The sequence below is a fragment of the Thalia democratica genome, chromosome 1, assembly GCF_965202585.1.
Source record: "Thalia democratica chromosome 1, ktThaDemo2.hap1.1, whole genome shotgun sequence".
Classification (NCBI taxonomy): domain Eukaryota; kingdom Metazoa; phylum Chordata; class Thaliacea; order Salpida; family Salpidae; genus Thalia; species Thalia democratica.
This window is the reverse complement of record NC_139165.1, coordinates 65,695,156-65,718,067: the sequence shown is the minus strand read 5'-3', so window position 1 is coordinate 65,718,067 and position 22,912 is coordinate 65,695,156. Positions and strand designations below refer to the sequence as shown.

Genomic DNA, 22,912 nt, shown 5'->3' with positions numbered 1-22,912 from the left:
AAGCTCTTACTTTAAATCATGAAAAATAAATATAAAAACTATCTATGCACTGTTTTTAATGAAAAAAAAAAACTTCAGAATGTTCGTAATAGGGTCGGTTGAAGTAACAAGGTTTTAAGGATTTTTTATTTATAAAATATATAAATTAAAAACATAAAAAATTATTTAATAGAATTTAAAACAAAAATAAGTAAAATATTGGTCAATCAGAAGCGCCTTAGATCTGTAGCCAACGCTTTGATAACCAGGTCATAAATAACTTGAAAGGTTTTTGGTACACTAGGTCCGTGAAGCAAACTTTTTTAGCGCTTTTTGTAATTTAATAAACGAGTATAATGCAATTAAATAAGCCAATATCTTTCAAGCATTTTAAATTTTTTTATAGTGATAAAAAATAGACGATTATTAGAATTTTGACAATATTTTACGTGTTAAAATTTTCTATAAATCAAATTAGAGTAAAGATAGTTTAGTACATTGTATAGAAAAGTAATTACGATCTAAATTTTAATTAAGAACACATGTCTTAAAAAAAACTATTTAGTAGTATATTTTTCTAATACTTTTAAAATTATATAAAAATAACTGTTTATCTTAATTTGTTATAACTACATGCTTTAAAATTATCTTAAGATATGTTAGCATCTTGAATTATTATTTAATTACTTTTTAAGAAACAATCGTATGTTTAACATCTTATGTTAAAAGTTATCTTTAAGATATTGATTTAGTTTTCATACTTTTTTAACAATTACATGAATTTGCAAAAGTAAAATTTAAAACAGCTTTTGTTTACTTTTTCTACAAAACTTACTTTAAATTTAAGATTCATCGTAAAATGCATTTACAAAAAAATATTTAATTTTGTATAAGCATGTTTTTTTTTCTAATTATTAGAACTAAAAATGTCATGTCTCTCAAAACAACTTAAAAAATAGTTTGTAATCTCTTTAATTACAAAAAACTACTTTTTATTATTAGTTTAAGCTGGTCTTGCACAAATGATAATGAATTTGTTAATCAATCTCGATAAGCTAAGCAAAATAGTAAAATTGATATTTCAATTTAAACATACGAATTAGTCGTACAAAAAGGAAAGTATTAGTTTATTGAAAGTCTAGTGCTTAAACTGGTTGAGTTTAAGGTTAAAAAAAGTAGAGTTTACCAAAATTTTGATTTAAGACTTTAAAAAAATCAAAATTTTTTTTTTATTATTTGTTGTTAAAATTGTTTGCAACTCATTTATAAATTATGTAAAAAAACTTTTTTAATTGTTACTTATATTCTTAATCAAGTTATTATATTACTTTTTTATCTTTATGTATGTGATAATCGTTTAAAACTCTTTTATGCTGGATTCTAGAAATATGTTTATTAATGTATTTATAAGAGGGTTACATTACAATATAGTTTTTGTATGAAAAGTGAAACTGTAACAAACTAATTACTAAACAAATTTTTATATAAAACCAATGTTATTTTATATAAAATTAGTTTTAAAGTTTTTATTAATAAAATTTACAAATAACATTAAACATAAAATATTTTGTAGTGTGCAGTTTACTGTTTTATCAATATTTGACTTTTTTTCTCCTACCGAAGTCTGGTAATAAATAGAACATTTAATTCGCACTTTAGTTATTATTTTTAAAGTTTCAAATTAAACGTTATAAATTGTTTGAAAACTAATTAAGCTTAGTCTAATAATTTCGCATAAAACCATGTATTTTAATGTTTCTCTTATTTTTTATGCTTATTAACACAATAAAGTAGTATGTACTTAATATGTATGCTTCTGTTATTAGAAATCAAACCAATGTCCTTTAAAATTTTAATAATTTATTTATTTTAATTTTAGATTCAGCAGCACAATGTTTACATATGGTTTTAAAATAAAGCACATTATGAATGTGATTACTTTTTAATTCATAAATGTTGTAATGCATTTTCTTTGCTACTGATCAATCATCATCTAGTGTAGCTGATAAAAAGAAAAAACTTTTAATTGTGATATCTAACTTTAAATGTTACTAATGATTTTTTATACAACAATTTTGTGACCTGATGGCCTAGGAGTGTTGATTGCTGCAAGATCAAAACCAGCTACCAACATATACCATTTTTAAAAAAGTTATACTTGCCTGATTAGTTACTTTGTTTCAAGTTTAATGGTCTTGTAATATCGCGTAAAATATGCGTTTTTTGTTCACATGAAAATTATAAACTAACAATAATTCAAGATTTACTAATGAAAATTTATTTTAATTTTGTTTATACAAAACACAACTTAGCCTACATAAAAATGGTCTATCACTTATAGTACAAGTTACCAGGGTTGCCACTTTACCTGGAAACCTTGAAAAACCTGGAATTCGACAATTTAGGCAAAAATAACCTGGAAAAACCTGGAATTTTTAATAATTTAACATCTTCAGTACTAATATTTCAATTTGACACAAAAAATCTATCATATAAATAAGATTTTTTTGTCATCATCAAACATTTTTTTATCAAAAAACACATTTAAAGTAATTTTACAGTATCTTTTAAATGTTTTTGTACTATTTAACACAGTTTCTTTTATAGAAATTAACTTAAAACTAAAAATAGACCCAAAAATGTTTACTTTTGAAAACCTGGAAGGAATTTGGAAAACCTGAAAAAATTTTGAAAAAACGAGTGGCAACCCTGCTTTACTCAAATTCTTGTAATTCAATCTATGACATTTCACATTTTAATAACTCTGAGTCATTGTGAAATATTTTTTAATTTTTTTTTCTTATTACAATTATAGTTTTTGTTAATTGTACCCTATGATACATAATTTTATTTTTTCACACACACTAAACTCTCAGGATATTTCTAAATATTTTCAAATAGTAGGAAAGCTTGACTAAATCAGGATATTTTGATTTTTTTTAACTCAGGCTGACACAGGATAGTTGTTTTAATAAGTTAAGAATAGTTTAAAGGTGTTTTAAAAATCTCAAGACATATTTTTTTTGACCTTGAATGAGATTTATTTGATAAAGTTTCAATATTTTGTTCTTTTATCAGGGTTGCTAAAAACCCTGGAAAAACCTGGAATTTTTAAAATTTAAATATCATGTAATTAAAACACGATGTAGTAAAATTTTGGATTGACACAAAAATCTATTTTATAGATAAGAAATGTTTGTCATAATCAATTTGTTTTGTTAACAAACACATTTAAAGTAGCTTTACAGTATCTTTTTATACTATTTAACACACCTTCTTACCTTAAACTTAACTTTAAACTAAAAATAGACCCAAAATGTGTACTTTTAAAAACCTAGAGGAATTTTTGAAAATCTGGAGGAGATGTGACTAAAACATTTGGCAACCCTGTTTTATAGCCAATTTTTTTGAAGAACTTGATTTTTATTATATTTTGAAAAGTTCAACAACTTTTTTAAGGAATAAAAAATCTTAAAATGACTCAAGACAGTTTATAGTCATTCAAAACAGTTTTTTGTAACTCAGGACAGATTTTTGACTAAAAGAGTGGCAACGCTAAAAATACCTTTAAATTATCTTTTCAACATTTTATACTGTTTAATATATTTTTTTACAATAAGTATAATTTTAAACTAAAAATTGACAAAAAAGTTTGTACTTCCAAAAAACTTTTGTTGTGACGCTAAAAATAAGTTAAATAAAAATCATAAAAAAAAAATTACTACCTACCATTACCAATAATAAAATTGTAATGACATGGTCAAGGTTTGAAATATAGCTGTATGTTGTACTTAAATGTCCCATTTAAAGTTTTTTGCAATGTTTATCAAAACTGCATTGTTAAAAAAAAAGTATTTTAAGTAGATGTTGCTCCTCACACCTTCTAGGACCACCCCTGCTATTTATTACTTAAGAATTAATAATATTAGTAATAGTTTGTTGTAGTAGTTCTTTGGTTGTTCCTCACAGCAATTCTTATCATTTGTGTTTAGTTTGTTTAATTTTTTTTTCAAATATTATTGTATTCAAGTAGTATATCAAAAAAATAACAAAAACAGTTATATATGATTTTTTGGGTGTAGAAGGATCCAATTTTTATTCCTACAAAAAATATTACTGGTTTTTATTTAAAAGTTTAGATTACGTACTACAATATACTTTTTATAGAATTTAAAATATCAATTAACTTTTGAGATATAACCAGTTTTGTAAAACAAAATCTGACAACTGTATGGGATTAAAAATTTTCAAGGCCACTTTTCTTTGAAATTTGAAAACAAATTAATATCTGCTTCATTTTTAAAGCAATTTACTTTAAACCTTCAGGAAATGTACTTTTAAATACAAACAACTTGTAGTACGTAGATTTTTGAAAAACTAGTTAAAATAAAATTTATGACAAAAATTGAAAATATGTTTCCTTCAAATTGTTTAATTTTTTTAAAGATAACCCTGAAAAAATTTAAAAACGATTGCTAAAAAACTGAAGGAGGAGATAGGCTTTTAGTAAAATTGTCTAATTTTGTTTGAGCCTTTCATAAAATACCTATTGTACCCTCAAGCTTTGATCGCTTCTTTCTCAAAAAATATTTTGAATATTAACAAGCAGTAAAAAGCTTAATTAGTTATGTAAATAACAAGACTAAATAAATAAAAAAGTATTTACCCCCTATGCCCTTAATCTAATGGTTTATTGTATTTTTAATTTAAATATAAATAAAACATTATTATAGTCATCATTCTGGTGTTTTCTGTTTTGTTTTGAAGTTTTTGATATTTCCTAAATGCAATTTTTAAGTGATTAAAAATTTACAGAAAATTACATTGTACTGAATAATTGAAATTTAAAAGATAACTTAAGACTTGAGAAAACTGAAACTTAACCAATTTAAGTAAGATATAAATAATAGATTATTTTTAATTTTCTGTTGATTTTTTTTTTCCTACAATTAAATAAAAAAACTTTTTTTAAACAGTCAGTTTTTTTCTCAATTTAGTTTTAAGTCTTAAAATGTTAATTAAAATTAATACAGTAAAATATATACCATAACATTTATTTGGTTCAATTTTTTTTTAATATAAGTTATGTTGCAACTATTATTTTACCTAAATAAAAAAGACTCTGTAGTGAAATATTTATTAGCTTTGTTATCTAAGATAAATTATTTACTATAAACATATATTTATGGAATACAGTTTTCAAGTATCAAAAAAAAGAATTCCAACTAATGTCTACATAGAAACAACAAAAGGTATAATTAAGTTTTAACTATTGTTATTAAGGCATAGGAGGGGAAGCCTTACTTTTTTTTACAATTCTATTTTGTAGAGTTTTAAGTAAGCTACAAGTTGCTTTTTACACATTTTTTATATCAAAAAACTTCTGGTGTATAGCCAGTTTAAGTTAATATGTACAAAAGACTCCTTATGGAAAAAGAAAAATAAAACTACCAATAAACAGGAATGTCTAAAAATATATTTCCTCTGGTTTTTGAGATAATAACCTCAAATTAACAAGAAAAAATCCTTGTAATTTTTAGAAAAATCTGGTGTAAGAAGTTGTTAAGTTTTTGTTTAATTTTACTTTCAATAATCAAAAAAAAAGTTTTTTGAGTTCAAATTTTTTTTTTACTTTCAAAAAGTTTCTTACAACAAACTATTCTAAATAATTCAAGGAACATTTCTTGACAATGTAAGGTATTTATCTCGAAAAACATAACAAGAGATATATTTTTAGTGATTTCTGTTTATTTTCTGTTTTAGTTTTCTTATTTTATGAGAAACATGTTGTACTCTCCAACTTTAACTGACTAAACTTTTTTTTTTTCAAATGATAAAAATTTACAAAAACCAACTTGTAGCTTACTTAAATCTATTCAAAGTAAGATCAAGCTGTAATACAAGTGATTCCCCCTTCCCCCATGCCCTTAATTAGTTGAAAGAAAACAAAAAACTATTTGCATTTTATTTAAACAATACATAGATTATTTTGTCTTTTAAACAAGTTAAAGCTTATTTACTTGATTTAATTTATAACAAAAAATTGTTTCTAAAATATATTAAATGAGTTATTTATTCAGAATTTAAATGAGCTTTAGTTTTATATTTATCACCTTTAGTAGTACTTTTTAACTAGTTCAATTTTTGTTTTTATAGACGAAGTTCAGAAACAAAAATTTCAAATTTCAGCCCTTGTAAAGAGATTAAAGGTTACAGATTTACAAATAAAACAAAAAGAAGAGTCATATAAAGCACACATTCAAATTTTACAACAAAAAATAGAAAAACTTTCAAATGACAACAAAAACTTAAAGGTTTTTTTTTATTTTAGCATAAATGAACTAATACCTAAGTAGGCTTATTGCTTAAAAGTTTCTTTAGTATAATATATTTAATAAAATGTTTAAAGACCTTAACAGTAATGATCTACCAAATCCAAATATTAGGATGCGGATCTGGTTAGACAATGACTTTTGAGATCTAAATTCGGCCAGACCACAATCAGAAAATATTATCTTGATCTGAATCATTATAAAAATATATCTGAATTCAAGTGTTGTTGATCTAGTAGATCACTGATGACTTATGAAATTTACACTAGATATTCTTGAGTTCATGATGAAAATAAAATAAAAAAGTCTTAGGCATATTTAAGGGTAGTTTTGATAATTAAACTTGATATTATAGAATTTTTTTCAAATTTCATAAATTTTGGCTGGATTTTGATTTCAAATTGATCCAGCAAATCTAAGTTTTGAAATTAGGTCTGGAACTGGCCAGATCTTAATATAAAAAGATTTAAATTTTTTGGAGTTTGTACAAGCCATACCATTTTTAGTGGGGTTGCACAACCTTTTTGTTTGCAAATAGTGTATTTTGTTTGGTAGCTTTAATAATGCACTTGAAAAAATTACATAACTGTCTAAAATTTCTCAGGTCCATAAAAGTGTTTAAATTTATAAACATTTTGTGAATACCAGAAAAACAGAATGCAAAATCTTAATATCCCAGTTCTTTATTTTTTTAGTAAAATAATTTCTATATAAACCTAAGCCTCGTTTTTTATTAACATTGGAAAGGTTTTGCTTAACATTGTGAAACTAACATGAATAACAAAATATTTTATACATAAGAAATTTAAAACAAGGTACTAATCAAAATTAATGATTAGTAATTCTTAATAATAGAAAAAAGTATTTAATGATATGTTATTAAATTACTTAGTCAAAAATTTCCACTTAAAACAATTTAGCTAAAATTAAACTTATATCAAAAACCAATAATAATTTTAAAACAATAGCAGCCTTAAATATTTATTTGACAACTTGATGAAAAAATAAATTGTAGAACTATAGTTTTTTTAATGTTGTAAAAATAAAAACAATATGTGATTTGGTCAGAAGTTTCCAAAGTTAAAAATGAAACCCTTCGAGTTGTAAAATTATTCAAAAATAGTTTTATAATACACTTTTGATTTGCTGATTTTGAATGAAAGTTTTCCTTTTGTAATCATAAATGTTTATATAGTTTACACATTTTTCTACAAAAAAACTTATAAAACTACTTTCTAGTTTTTGAAAAAAAAGTCTACCAAACTTTAATTGATACCAAAAAGTTTTCATATATAGATATAAATTTTTAGTAAAATTAAAATTTTATTTTTATAAAGTTAGACCATATCATAAAAACTAAAACTGTTATAATTATGTTGCTTTAGAAAACAGCAACATATTGATTAATGTTTTAGTTTATTACATAACATGTTTTAGCCTGAATACTATGGTTTTTAAATAAAGTGTTAATTATTTTTTGAAACAATTATATTATTTGATTGTACATTGAAAGTAATGATTTATATTTTAAGTAGTGTAATTTCTAGCTAAAAGATTTCTAGTTGTATGTCTAGCTAAAAGAGTAGTTTAAAAGCTCAAACATATAAGTTGTTTTTATAACTTATTAAGATTATTTTGCACTTGTTCACAATGAAACTGCTAGTGTTCTTAATACTGTGTTTTTGTTAATACAGTAATCTCTTGCATCTTTACGCACTCGTGAAGTTATGCACTCTCGTTTAGTTACGCATTTTAGAATTCCAAAAAATTCAAAAAAATTTTTTTAATATTTTTAATATTGCACAAATTAGGTTTATTTTATATTTTTAATGTAAAATATGTTTTCAAATGCTAACTCACTTCACTATATCTTAAGACTTTGTAAACTTATGTTCCTTGACTAACTGATAAACATTTAGTTATACCTCAGTACATCAGAAATATTGTTAACAATAAGAGTTTAAATTAAAATTCTGAAAGAAATATGACTGTGTTAAATATTAAAAGTATAATGAAATAATGAAAGTTTAAAACACAACTAATAATGCACTCTTGCCCTATATATGAACAAACATCTAAAAAAGAAATCTTATGAAACTTCCTAGCAAAAAGTAGCAGTGATACTTATTAAATATAGAGTTTACATTTAACACAAATGCTTAATTATAAATTGAATTTTTTAAGTAGAATAGAATATAAATTTTTAGTATCAAATAAATCACATATAAATAAAAATAAAATCTATTTATTATTAAAATTAGTAAAAATGTTCTAAAAGTATTATAATGTTATATAAATTTAAATCATTTTTTTTAATATATGTATAGTTTTATCCTTTGTTTTCATATTTATAAATAAATTAAATTTTTTAAAAAGTGAGAAAGTTCCCAGTCTGCTTTTAACTGGAAGCAATATCAAAAAACAGCCATTATAGTAAGTAAATTTGGTACCTCTCGTATCTTTACGATCTCTCGTATCTTTACGCAGTTTTTCTGTGGACACAATGTGCGTAAATAAGCGAGAGGTTACTGTAAATCAATTCAATTTTATTGGATATATTATACTATCTTATTTTTATATAATCTATGTTTTGTCACTCTCAACTTTTGTACTATCGAAATCTGTCTATTTGCGCTATTTATTGTTTTATTTCTTATTGATGCTAATATGTAATTGCCTAAGATATAGATAAGAAATTATTAAAGAATTTTGCTATCTAGTTTCAAGTATAAAATATTTTTTGTACTGATGAATAAATTCTCTTTACTGTATTTGGTATAAATATTATTTTTTTTTTGATTTGTATATACATTTTTTTAAGGTTATAGTTAGTTTTATAGAAAAGTTTTTGTTTTTTCAATTAATATTTATTTTTAATTTTTATCATAGTTATTATCGGTATGTTTTGTATTACTTTACTAACATTTTAATTGTTAAAGCTGAACAAATTTATAGAACTTTCTACAAAAAGAGTCTGAAGAAAAACAAATACTTCTGGAAGAGCTTTGCTTGAAACATAAACTACATGGCAGCTTAAATAAAAAAGTTTATGACAAGGTTAGCAATTCTTAATAAGATTTTCATATTTTAGAAAGTTTGAATATAAATATAATATGAAAAATGCATTATACTACGTATTTAAAAAAGCTGTTTATTTTTTGAATTTGTATCTGTTATTCTTTTACATTTTGTGTTTTCATTGTGTTAACTTTTTCTTTTAAGTATTTAGAAGCCTTAGTAAGCCTATTATAGTAATACTCCAATAATAAATATGAGCTAACAAGATAAATTGTAGTTCAATGTAAACATCTAGTTTGAACAACTTTCAAAATGAAGTAAATGAAACTATTTATAGTTTAAAACTTTTAGCTTTTCTCATATATCATATTAAGTATTAAAATAGTTTAAGGAATTTATACTTCACATTAGTATTTGAGTTAACTTTAAAACTACTATAAAAATAATTAATTATCAAATGATACTTTGTTGGTTACCTAAAATGTATATTAAACTCATTAAGTATTTACCTAAAGAAAATTTAGAAATCAAATATTTTACATAATATATACCTTATTTAATGCTTTTAGTTGTTTTTTCAGTATATTTTTCACAAAATTTAGGTTATTATAAATTGCTTTAAATCTAACGATTAATAAAAAGTGAAAACTCTAAGTATAACAACTTTTGTGTAAGATTATGATGTCATAGTACATCGAAAGCAGTTGAAATGTCTTTAATTAAATATTAGAATATAATCTTTCATTTAAGATTTAAATTATTAGTCTAGGAAATTTATAAGTAACTTTATTATTATTTAAATAGAAATAAAAAGTGATTTTGGATGGTCATAATAGTTTTTTGGGCTGCAACTTTTTTTATGGAAAAATTTAATTTTTTTATTTTGACATTTTTCTTAATTGAACCAAAACAACTATAAACCTTACCAGCCCATGTGTTAAGGTAAGTATTTAAAATAAAGTTAACTATAAGTTCCTATTTATATACTTATAAAAGTCCAACACTTTTCAGCTTTCGATTAGCTGACATTACAAAAAAATGTTTTATATATTAATATAAAAAAATTACTTCATATACGAGCTTTAAAAACTACTTTAAATTTTTCTGGTATAATTTTAAACATTATATAGATTGCGTAAAAAACAGTTTTACGTTTAATAGATTAGGTACTTATATGTTTAACTTTTTTAATCAATTTTGAAAAGATACTGTTAAAATCATTTTAAATACCCGTTTTTTCTCTTTATTAAAAATTTTATTCACTAACAAAAATTATTTCTTCGCAGACTTTGACTTTTTATATTTTATCAGAACAGCTCAACTGCAATACTAACTGAAAGACGGACTGAAACAAAGTCGAATACGAACACAACTACCGGTGACAGTAATATAAGTCCGAATTTTGCAAAGTTTAAAAATCAAATAAATGAATATTTCAGTTTATCAAAAAATGATAAATCGAATTACCAAAACCGTTATGGGGATAACAAAAGTCAAATAAACAGCAACACAGGTGTTTATATTTTGATAAAGTATTTCAAAAAACTATTAAAAAAATTACTTTATATTTATGCATACTGATTTTTTTAGAAGGTTTGTACAAATTTTTGGATTTTCGTACAGAGGAGTATTTCAACTACTTAAAAAGACAGAGGGGTGAGTTATAAAACTAAAAACTCAAGCTATATTTTTATGTTGTTTAGTTCATCAGGTTTTATCAAGAAAACAAAGTTATACAAGAATTATTATTATTATCCTTTATAGCCCAGTAAAACTCAAAATAAATTAGCAACAAAGCTAAAGTTATGTAACTAAATCTGTGTATGAAATTACTGGTGTTTATTTACAATCTTTATATATAAGAGTACATACGCGACATAATTAACAGGGTTCGTGCGCGTCAGGCTAAATCAGTTTTTTTGAAAAAAGTTGAAAAACGTCAGGCTAAATCAGTTTTGTTATTTAAAAATTTGTGAATCTCAGTATTTCTCAGTTCAAATGCTTGAAAATTTATGATTATAAAAAAATTAAGAAATCTTTTTAAGATCAAATTAAGATGTGAATTAGTTCTAAATAAATATTTACTTATTAAAGACAAAATCAGTCAGTATTTGTAAAATAAATGCTTAAAACATTTTGTTAAATCTCTAAAAATATTTTATGAATCTTCCTTTTTTATTTTTAAGTAGGTTATATACGTCATTATTATGAAAATTCATAAAAAATATGGTTTAAACATTACAGTTTAGTTCAACAACTTAGCTGTTTGTTTGAATTTGTTTACATCAGCTATATTTTTCAGAGCTTATTTGGTTGAACTGTTTTTATTTCTAATTTAAAGGCTTCAACTAAACACTTTTTAGATTAAAACTCTCAGCAGTTTGTTAATATATTTTACTGTTTGTTTAAAGTTATTAGAGATATTCACAACACTAAAAACTTAGCTTTAAGATATAAGTTCTAAGTTTTGTCAAAGTACAAATTTTAGGTACAATACGTTTTTCTTTATAAGAACAAAATATTAAAGGTTTTTTAAATTTAAGTGCAAGCTTTTTAAATCTGATATGACATCAACAATCACTGTATTTATTTAGAGTTAAGGATCTATAGTTATGTATCAATTTTAAGTATTAGTCAAAATACTATAATAAACATTTTCTACTGATTTTAATGCTCATGTAAGCGTTTTATTTTAAGTTTTAATAAAACACAACAATGCACGTTATAATAACTTCTGGTTATAATGATTTTACTTAGTGCTTAATTAAGTTGAACAATTTTGTTTAGTAATATTTATTAAATATTTACACTAGTAATAGATTAGATATAACACTTATTTTAAACTTATCACTAAATTTGTTTTGTTAAGGGCATAGTGTCAATCACCTTTTTCACAATTTAGTCTTATTTTATTGAGTTGTAACTATGCTATGAGTTGCTTTTTGCAGATTTTTAAAGCTCAGAATTTTTTTTGAGATAAAGCTGGTTGAAGTCGGAAAATACAATAGTACTAATCAAGACCCCTCAATACCTAAAATGACTTCTAAAGGGCATTTTCCTTACTTTGAAAAAATTTCAGGCTAAATCGGTCTCAGTCAGGCTAAATGAAAAAGAAATTCGCGCACGAACCCTGATTAATCATTTTTTCTGTAATATTGGCAAAATGTCAGTTTTTGTTAGTTCAAATGCTTAAAAAAATTGTGATTCAGTAGAAATAAGTTTGATTTTTTTAAGTTGATTAACATATTATAGTTTTCTTTATTTAAAAAAAATGTTTTTGTAGCCTTATTTAAAATAAAATTAAGGTAATGTTGGCAAAATCTTAAGATTGGTCTGTACAAATATTTGAAAATTTCTAAGATTAAAAAATAGTTTTTAGAATCAGTTTATTTTTTAAAAGACTATTTCATTTCAATTAAGAATTTGGTCTTAGTGGTCTTTGTAACATTAATTTTACTAAAACCAAGACACTACAACAAAAAGGTAGGATTTTTCAGTACTAATACTATAAAATCTCGGATTTTATAAGGAAATTTAAGAATCAGTTTGATATGATTTAAATATATTATTAAGTTGTTAATTTTTCTAAATAATTGTTTGGTTTTTGTAGCCCAGCACTCTGAATGTTGAATGAAAATTATTGTGTTTACATGACAACTATGTTTATTATGTATTCCAGGAGTCATATTAAATAAGTAATTTAAAAGATTAAAAAAATTAAAAAGTAATATTTTCAATATGCTACGCAAGCTATGCTATGCTTACAAGCAAACTAACAAGCTATTTCCTTGCACGTCAGTCTACAACCAATCGTTGCACGTCAGTCTAAAACTCTAAATTTTGCGTACCCACACCGTTATAAATAAAATTTTCTTTTTAAAATATAATAATATAAAAAGCAGTTTTTTTTTAGTTTTTATTGTAAAAAAATTCTTGATTAAGCCTGTTAAAAGTATGTTATTTAGTTACTATAAGACATTTCGTAAAATAAATTTGAAAATATACCTAAGCTGATTAAAAAAATTCTAAAAAATGTTTAAAATGATTGATGATGAATGTAAAAATGAATTTGATAATTATAATTTTTTTAATATATATAGATAATTTTTTTAAAGTTTTTTGTAATTACATATAAACTGATTTCTCATTTTACTCAGTTAAATGTTTATTTTTAGCTATTACATTTCATTTATTATTCTAACTCATTTTAATTTGATTAGAGAAATAATAATTTTAAAACTATTTTTATAAATAAATCAATTGATTTTTATATTAATATCATGTGTGAACTTTTTGTTTTGATAATTGTAATAACTGTATCTCAAATTTAATATACCTTTTTGTAATATGATAATAAATTAGCTTAAGACAGAGTCAACAAGTATAAACCCATATGAGAGAGTGGATATAGAAAGTTCACAAGTTTGCAAACATACCAAGTTTGAAAGAAACCAGGATTGTATCAATGCAACAAAATTACATACAAGCAGCTGCTTTCCTTCTGATTCCTTTTCTTTTTACTCGACTGCAAAGGAGTCAGAAGCTGAAGATAGAACAGTGTGGTGCAGTACGCACTACAACAGAGCGTCTAGATCAAAGTCGTTGATCAATTTGACCGACGCCAAAATAAGCAAAGAAAACCTTAATTGTTCATCGGACGCAATAAAAGTAAAGTTTGAAAGAGAGTTAGAAGCTCTCTCAAAAAAGTTGAAGAAACTGGAAGAAAAGCACAGCTTAAAAAATCAAAGCACACAAGCGAGTTTGATAGAGAGCTCTTTCAATTCCGGTATCAAAACTGCCAGTAGATATTCTCACAGCAGTTCGAAAAGCTCTCGTACCTCAAAAGTGCATGCAACCTCATGCAGAAGCAGGTATTTGTCTGAGCAACAGCCTGGCAAATACACAAGTCGCCGAGTAAGCAGCCGGAATACTGCGGCAACTTCTAGTAGCTCCGAAACAATAATCGACAAAGTTGAGATCAAAAGAAAAGGAAAAGTGCAGAAGGAAGATCATATGAGCAATTTCTTAATGTCTCCACACTACAAAGAACTTCCGTGGTCGCTCAACCGCAACGAAAAGTCCAGTCACGTAAAGAACATTGAAGAACTTAATTGGGGTATGAACTATCTAAAAAACAAGATTTACTGCAATGTCAAAAAACCAAAGCAAAAGCCCCACTTGCCTAATCGACTTTCTGAATGCACTAATGAAAAAAATATAGCAAGAACCAGTAAGTTTATGAACTACGACGCTCGAAACAACTGCATGCCTGCTGACTTCGCAATGAATTCTAACAACAAAGAAGAGTTTGGTGGAAAGAGATTCAGCAATCCGATGCCGAGGGGCCATGCTGTTAACACAGGAGAAAATAGCTCTTTCGTTATGTACACTTCTAAGAAGAATTGGGTTTTCGCAAAAACTCTAGAGAGCCAATCATCTACGAGCTTTGAGGTTGAGTGTGCGTTCAGAAGCAACCCGATACTGAAGACTTTGTACACTGATTTTTCCGAAAGCAAGGTTGGGATCGATGCGAATGTGCCAAGCATAGATGAAATGGATAGCACAGCGTGCAATGCAAACGAGTCTGTTGATAATTTGCCCGTAGTAAGTATCACTCCAGTTACTCCTGCTACATCTACAAGTTCTAAAATAACCAGGTTTAGGTTTTGTTGTTTTTTATTATTTTGTCTTTTAATTTTCAATTTACGCATTAAGATTTAGTATTTATTTATCAATTATGTTTTTACAGAGAAGTTTCATACGTTGAAAGTTCGCCAGATATGTTTCCAGTGTCAAAAAAGCTTGAGAAGTTATGCAAGGCCACACTCAGTTACTTGAAGTATGTATAGTGTTTATGTTATGTAGTTTTTTTTTACTTGTAATTGCTATTTAAGTCTTGTCATTGGGAGTAGTAGTACTGTAATTGTTTGTTTTAAGATTGGTTTTGAAGACTTTGAACTTAAGCTCGAAGTATTTTATACTAAGCAGGGTGGCCTAAAAATTATGACTGTCATGAAATGTAATACTTTGTAAAAACCTATGGAGTTTAAACTTTAAAGTAATTTTTGAGTTTTTGACTTTTTAAAAGTAGTTTTTGTATATCTAAAACTTTTTATCTCAGCTAACCAAAAAATTTTAAAGCTTAACATAACTTAAAGTCGTTTCTTATAGATATAAGGGATCGAAATCGGTGAGTTCAATACTTTCTAAAAATAAGGTGCAAGTTAAAAGACAAGAATAATTATTTTACAAATAGTTCACCTTTTTCTTCAACTTTTAAATAATTTTCTAACTTAGTATTCTTTATTTACATTCAGATTAGAAAAATATTCTTCTTTTTTTTTTATATCCAATGTTTGTTTCGGCTATCATCAACAAAGCCGAGATGTTTTGCTCCATCAATAAAAAAACAATAAACATGTTTTATAAAAAGTGATTTATACTTGATTTTTAAGCACGTATTTTTTTGTGAAAAAAATCTATTGTTACATATAGCCTTAGCAATGAAAACACACCTACCATTAAGCAGAAATTAATATTTTTTTTAACATATGTTTTTTTTTCAATTAAAAAAAAGTACTTTTTCATTTAGTTTAACATTTTTATATAAAATAGCTCGGAATATGCGGTCCGTAAACTAAAAACATGCTGCTTGCGAATGGTTTTTTAGCTAAAAGGATATTTTATCAAAACAATTTAAAAATAAAATAGTTGTAAAAATTGACAATTATGCTCTCAGTTTAATAAATTTTTATTACTTATGCTGTATTGTTGCTTCTGCCAACGAGTAAGTGTTGAGACGTAATAGTTTACCACCATGCACTTTACCCTCACTCAGCGCAGGCTTCGCTGGCTCGGTCATGTTCTGAGGATGGGTGCTGAGCGAATTCAAAAGTCTCTGTTATATGGCGAGTTGGTCGTTGGTAAACGCAACCGAGGTCGTCCAAAATTACAAAAAAAACCGAGGTCGTCCAACCGGTTTTAAGGACGTATGCAAGCACGACCTAAAAAGCTTGAATATAAAAACTGATGAGTGGGTGTTGCTTGCAAATGACTGCGCCAAATGGAGATCTACTGTACACAAAAGACTGAAAGTAAGGGAAAAGAATGCTTCAAGAAACCAAAGAAGATGAAGAAATGAGAACAAGAATGATTTTTATTTTTATATTTTTTTATTTATTTGTTTTTTTTATTATCTGTTTATTTATTTATTTATTGCATTACTGTGATAATTGATTTATTATTATCTTTTTTTTATTCTCTATTCACAATTACGCATACCCGATCCCGGCTGATTGCGGGCCTTATATTATTATTGCTTATTTTACCACATTTTTGGTGTAAAATAGTACTTTTGAATTATATTAAATAACTGCGCTCATAGGATGTTTTTTTTTTGTTTTGCAGCCCGCGAAGTAATTTTTATTAAGTAAGAAAATCAGCCCTTATAAATGCTGCCTGTTGTAGAAGCTAAATATATTACTTCTTAACTTTCTATTGTCGGAAACAACCATATCCAGTAATGGATGTACATGGATTGTAGTAGCAAAACCTATTAATATTATGTTGTCATATATTTTAAATATTTCTGCTATTAATAGAAATTGTTGAAAAATATTCAATAAAAATCTTATCTAATTAGTAAAAAAGCAAAAGCTTAATTTAACTATAAGTTTAAATTAGATTATAAGAATGTTTGTGTCTTAGTTTTAAAACAGTTTACGTTCAGGAATTTTAGTAAACTGATTAAAAATTTATACAGGACTGATTAATATTAAATTAATGAAATAAAAAGTAAGAGAAGTATGACTATAATACCTTTTACATAATTTTAAACTTTAAAAATCGTCTGTTGTTTAAATTAGATTTGAATTTATTCTTAAAAATAGCGGAAAATATTTCAAATCATGAAATAAAATAAGAGAAAACCTGGAACAGGTTTTAAAATTATTATTGATATAAAATAAATGACTTCAATTATTAAAAACTAAGTAGGGATTTAAACTCGATAACGTTAAAGTTAGTAGCTTAATTTTGTTTAAATCGTGAAGCATTCATAATTTAAAAAATAAATTGATTTCAGATATTTGATTTTAATGAGCTGCAGCTTTCCTTAATATAATTTAAGTTTTTAAATTAACATTAAAAATAAAGTAGTATTATTAACGTTAATTAAAGATTTTCGCCAATAAAACATATTCAAATAAATGTCATCTCACAGAGACAATAGTGTTATAAATGGAGTTACTAAAGAGGATTTTTCAAAAGGTGATGGTATAAGTCTCAACGATAAAAAAGTAATGTTGCTTTACTCAATTAGTTTTGTTAAAAACACTTTTTAGATTTTATAACCATTTATGTAAAATACTGATTCAAATATTTTAAAAAGTTAATTGTTGTATTACTGAACAATCATTTTACAACAATTGTGTTATATAATTAAACCTTTAAGACTGTATTCGTATAGATCTGAATAAGTTTGGCAATTAAAAGTAGTTTTTAAATTTAAAAGGTTATTGTTTTTATGCTTTATTTTATTATTGTATACTAAGACAATGAAAAAGTAAAATAAATTGTACTAACTAAATTGATAATTTTACAGAGTCAAACTTCATTAAAGCTTGAAAAAATTGTTTCTGAATCAATTGAACTTATAAAAAAGCTGGAATAAAACTCAGAAAATTTATTTTATCAAAATAAACAAGTTATAAAGTTTATCGCTGAAAATAAAAAGCAAATGAAAATAAGTTGTGGTTGTAATTATTTATGTATTAGAAAACTTAAATATAGTAATTATATCATAAAATAAGCATTATAAATACAAATTTTAAATAAGATTTAAGAAAGAAATCAATTAAAGCTACAGATAATTATACTGAAAAAAATTTATTACCGCTGAACAAATTTTCAAACTGCAATTCTGTACAAAAATAAAATGACAAACTATGGAATAAATGATAAAACTATTTTTATTACTTAATAATGGTCAATTTGGTTATTGTACAAATTCAAAAATAAACAAAGCCCAGTTGAAGTTTTTTAATAATGTATAATTAAAGCAAGATTTGTTTTATGTTGTTTACAAATTAAGTTTTTATAGTAAAGCTTAGAATTGTATAACTATGCACCAGGCACGTAGTTGCAAATTTGCAGAAACGTATTCAATTTTGCAAAAAAAAAACACGCTATTGTTTAAATTCTTAAACACTGTTTTCTCTGCTTTTAATATCTTTTATACTTAATTTTGCCCTTCTGATATATATTTTTGAAATATAAACACTCTTTAGGACTTTTAGTGTCTATAAAGTTAAATACATTTAAATAACATATATTTAACTCAGCTCAGATTCCCCTTATCAAAAAGAAATGCATCGAAAAAAAAGATTTTAAAAATTTAAATGAAACTATATATTTTTTAAATCTGATCTAAAAATCATGATCTTGCGTTGTAAAAAAATCACAACGCGAGAAAAATAAGACAAGTTTTTAGTAACAAGCTGAGCACGAGCAAAGACAACTCGAGCAGGACCAGAATAGTTTTAATTTGAAAAAAAAGTAGTTATAACTATTAACAAAACTTGGCTTTGTACATTAAGTTTTTTTTTTATAGTTAATTTAATTTCTTTCAAAACAAATATTTTGTTTAATTGACAAATTGATGTACTTGTACTTTAAAAATGTCTTAAATTACTTCAAAATAAAAGTAATAAGTTTGGGTATTTCGTTTTTATTCTCCGCAGCTCCTAACAAAAATAACACGCGTTGCCATTAGTGTGCAGCAACATAAACTGCCTTGTATACAGTTGTTTCTCATACATCAAAATTCCATCTATTTTTGAAGATTAACGTAACTGCATACCTAAATATAAAACACAATAGCACTAGTGGTAGTATAAATTGCCCTATACCTCCTATTATGTCATCATGCGTCGCCCTTATTGTATTTTGCAGATTTGTCACATTTTCGAGCTAGCTAATATGTTATGCTCTACTCTACAGTAACTTCTCGCTTATTTACGCACATTGTGTCCACAAAATAATACGTAAAGATACGAGAGGTACTAAATATACTTACTTTAATGGCTTTTTTTTTATATTGTTTCTAGTTAAAAGCTGACTGGGGACTTTCCCACTTTTAATAATTTGTCTACTTTATTTATAAATATGAAAACAAAAGATAAAACTATACATATATAAAATAAAAAGCTTTATATAAAATAATAAAACTTGTAAAAAAATTAAATAATAAGTAGATTTTATCTTTATTTAAATTATACGTAGCAAATTCAATTTTTAATTAAGCATTTGTTAACAATTAAGAAATGGTGTGGCGTCTATATTAAAATTTGTTTCTATAGCCTTATACAAAAATATGCATTTGTGCTGTAATGGATTTCTTCTTTTGAACAAAAATATAAAAAAATGTTTAATAAAAAATAAAAGCTGTTTATGTTACTATAACTTTTTTTTAATTTGACCTTTGCCCACATAAACTTGCATTGTGTTAAAGATATATTAATGGATTTTAATAAGAGAATTTTAATTTAATCTCTTATTGTTAACAAAATTTCTGATATAATGAGGTATAACTAAATGTTTATCAATAAGTCAAGGAACATAAGTTTAAAAGTCTAAAGATATAGAGAGAGGTGAGTTAGTATTTAAAAACATATTAAAAATATACAATAAACCTAATTTGTGCAATATTAAAACAAATTAAAATGTTATTTTTTAGAATTCTAAAATGCGTAACAAAACGAGAGTGCGTAACGTCATAAGTGCGTAAAGATGGGAGAGGTTACTGTATAAAGAAGTTTAAAATATAGTACTGGACATATAGGTTAAACTGTATCTTGTTGTACAAATCGATAACCGAAAGTACTTTTCAGATTATCGAACCTAAATTTTTGAGCTTTTTTCGTTCAATAAGCTTTTTATTATACTAAATTAAAAAGGTTTCATTCAAAAATTAAGTTGGTATATAAAACATAAAGATATGTCTTAAAATTAATATAGAAAAGAAAATTAATACTAGAAACACAGTTTGATTTATCACAAAAAAAAAGTTATCTTGTAACCTTAAAAAATCATTTTAATACTGAGGGTGGATAAAAAAAAACGCTTATTTAGTGCAGTAAGTATCTTTGTAAAATTTTAACCTATAAAAAAAATTGTTTAAATAGTATATACATTGAGTAATGAGGCTAATTCTTTTATTTATGGTTTTTATCTTATCTGATAGTGCAATATGAAGGTTTTTCAGGTTACATAAGGTACACATTCTAATACAGTTAGCATTAGTTTTACAGATTCAAGAAAACTTGACTCAATAAAAAACTTAATGTTATTTTCATTTAGGTTCCATAAGTGGTTTGCTAATTGCGAACAGTTTTTGACTTACTTTTACCAGCCTAAGGTAAGGAGCTTTGTACTCTTATCATTTTGCTTTAAATTTTCTTTTAGTTGACTCTATACATCGTTTATAATCTGATTCATATGTAATTTTTTTTTTGGTAAGTTACGTTAGATCAGAAACAATTATTGCTGACCGGGCAGTTTATTATTGTATTGCAATAACATAAGTTTTTTTGTTCAGAGTTTTTTGTTGTGTTTATTAATGAAATTCATAATGTTTGGTGTTCAACAATATGATATATTTAAAAAATTCTATTATTACTTTTTATTATAAGATTTCGTTTCCTTAAAAAAATATTTCATTTTTTAGTTAAAAGTTCCCCCTCAACTGATCGTTGGACACAAACATCGAAAAAGTTTAATGAATTCTTGTGTTCTTTTGTAAAATTAAGGTTTTTGTGAAGATAATTTAGGCCATTTAAAAAACTGGAACTTTCTTGTCTATTTTCAAACATGACAAAAGTGTAATCTACGTATCGAAGATAGATATGAGGACTTTTACAGTTCAAAAAAGCTTACTTTCTAGATAAGCAACAAAAATATTGGCCAAGATAGGACCTAAAGGTGACCCATTGCAACCCCATCTATCTGTTTGTACATTTTACCATCAAAACTAAACACCCAAAACAGTCATGTGTAACATTTCTTTGCACACGAATTCCGTCATCTGAGGGTGTTTTAAATCTGAATGATACAATACCTTTAAGCAAATTTCAATAACGTCCACTACTGGAATACTAGTGAACAAGCTTTTGATATTATATAGCTATCTTTAACTTTGGAACGAGATTAATTTTTTTATAAACTGAAAAGGAGAGTAATTTGAAAATTTGTCTAAAACTGGTGCACGTGTTTTTACTAAGAATTTTGCCACATCATTTTGTTGCGAACCTATCATTGATAAAATTAAAGGGCAATTGATTTTATGTATTTTCGGAAGACCATAAAGTTTTGGACGTTGTGAGCCTACCGGTTTGATTGAATTATACTTAGTTTCAACAATGAATTTATTTTTGTACCAGCCTAACATTTTCCTTGATAAAAAAGTTTAATGCGTGCTGTGAAATCAATAGTTTATAGATCCTGTATGTTTGAACTTAGTGAAATCGTTTAATAAATTTTACATTTTACTAACATAATGAGACGAATTTGAAATTACAACACTAAAACCTTTATCCGGTTTTGTGATAATTATGTTTTTGTCATTTTTAAGTTGTTTAAGCTCTTTTAAGCAACCCTTAATCATTATGAAATCATCTAAATCAGTTTGTGTACCACTTTAACTATGGGCAAAATCAAATTTTTCAATTTAATATATACAAAAAGGTATAAAACAATTTTTAAGGTTAGTTTAGCGCAAAAACTTTTAATATATTTTTTTATCTCTAATTCACAAGTCTAATAACTTGTAAGGGGCATTCATGATTGCCACTGATCAAGCTGAGAAAAATTTCCTGACTTTTTACAAAAATTTTCCTGACTTTTCTAAATCAAACTCTTAAATTAAACTTATTCTAAAATACATAATCTAACACTTGAAACTATATAAAGCTTTCAATCTAATTTTAATACAAGTTGCTGAATTCTATCATCAAACTTCCAGTACACCACTTAAACCATCTGTGTATGATTGATGTTTGTAATAAACAGCTCTATCAGCAAAATACTTGTATTATTACATTATAAACACAGCTTGTCTGAAAAAAGACACAATTTTTTAGCATTGCCTAGCATAAATGTATATAAATAAACGAAACGACATATAAGGAACTTTTACAATTAAAACCTTAAATCAATAAGGACCTTTTACAACTCAAACAATAACGAACTTTTACAGTTAAAACATCAAAACAATAAAGAACTTAATAAAATACTGTTTTTTTAAATGTATGTACTAAAATTGATTTTCCCCGTTTTTTTATTAGCACTTCAACCTCTTCATCAAATGAAGATATGGTTTCCTTCATCTGAACTGAATTCCGATTCATTTTCTTGCAATTAAAATCATTTTATTTAAATTGCTCTCATCTGCTGCCACTACACTTGTTGAAGAGAATCTTTTCTCTTAATCAAGCCAAAACTTGTGGGCTTGATTTCTTTTCTTTTGGCACTCATTAATTTTTACTTTCATTTATAAAATATTTCCTCTTATCATTTAGCATAAAATT

The 22,912-nt window shown here is 25.1% G+C and overlaps 1 long non-coding RNA gene across 1 annotated transcript; it reads left to right on the top strand.

Annotated features, from left to right (window-relative positions):
* The first annotated feature begins 6,263 nt into the window (after positions 1-6,263).
* Positions 6,264-10,977, top strand: LOC145849107 (uncharacterized). Its single transcript, XR_014372320.1, has 4 exons — positions 6,264-6,293; positions 9,267-9,368; positions 10,641-10,842; positions 10,920-10,977. It is a non-coding gene; the product is annotated as an uncharacterized LOC145849107 (long non-coding RNA).
* The last annotated feature ends 11,935 nt before the right edge of the window (positions 10,978-22,912 follow it).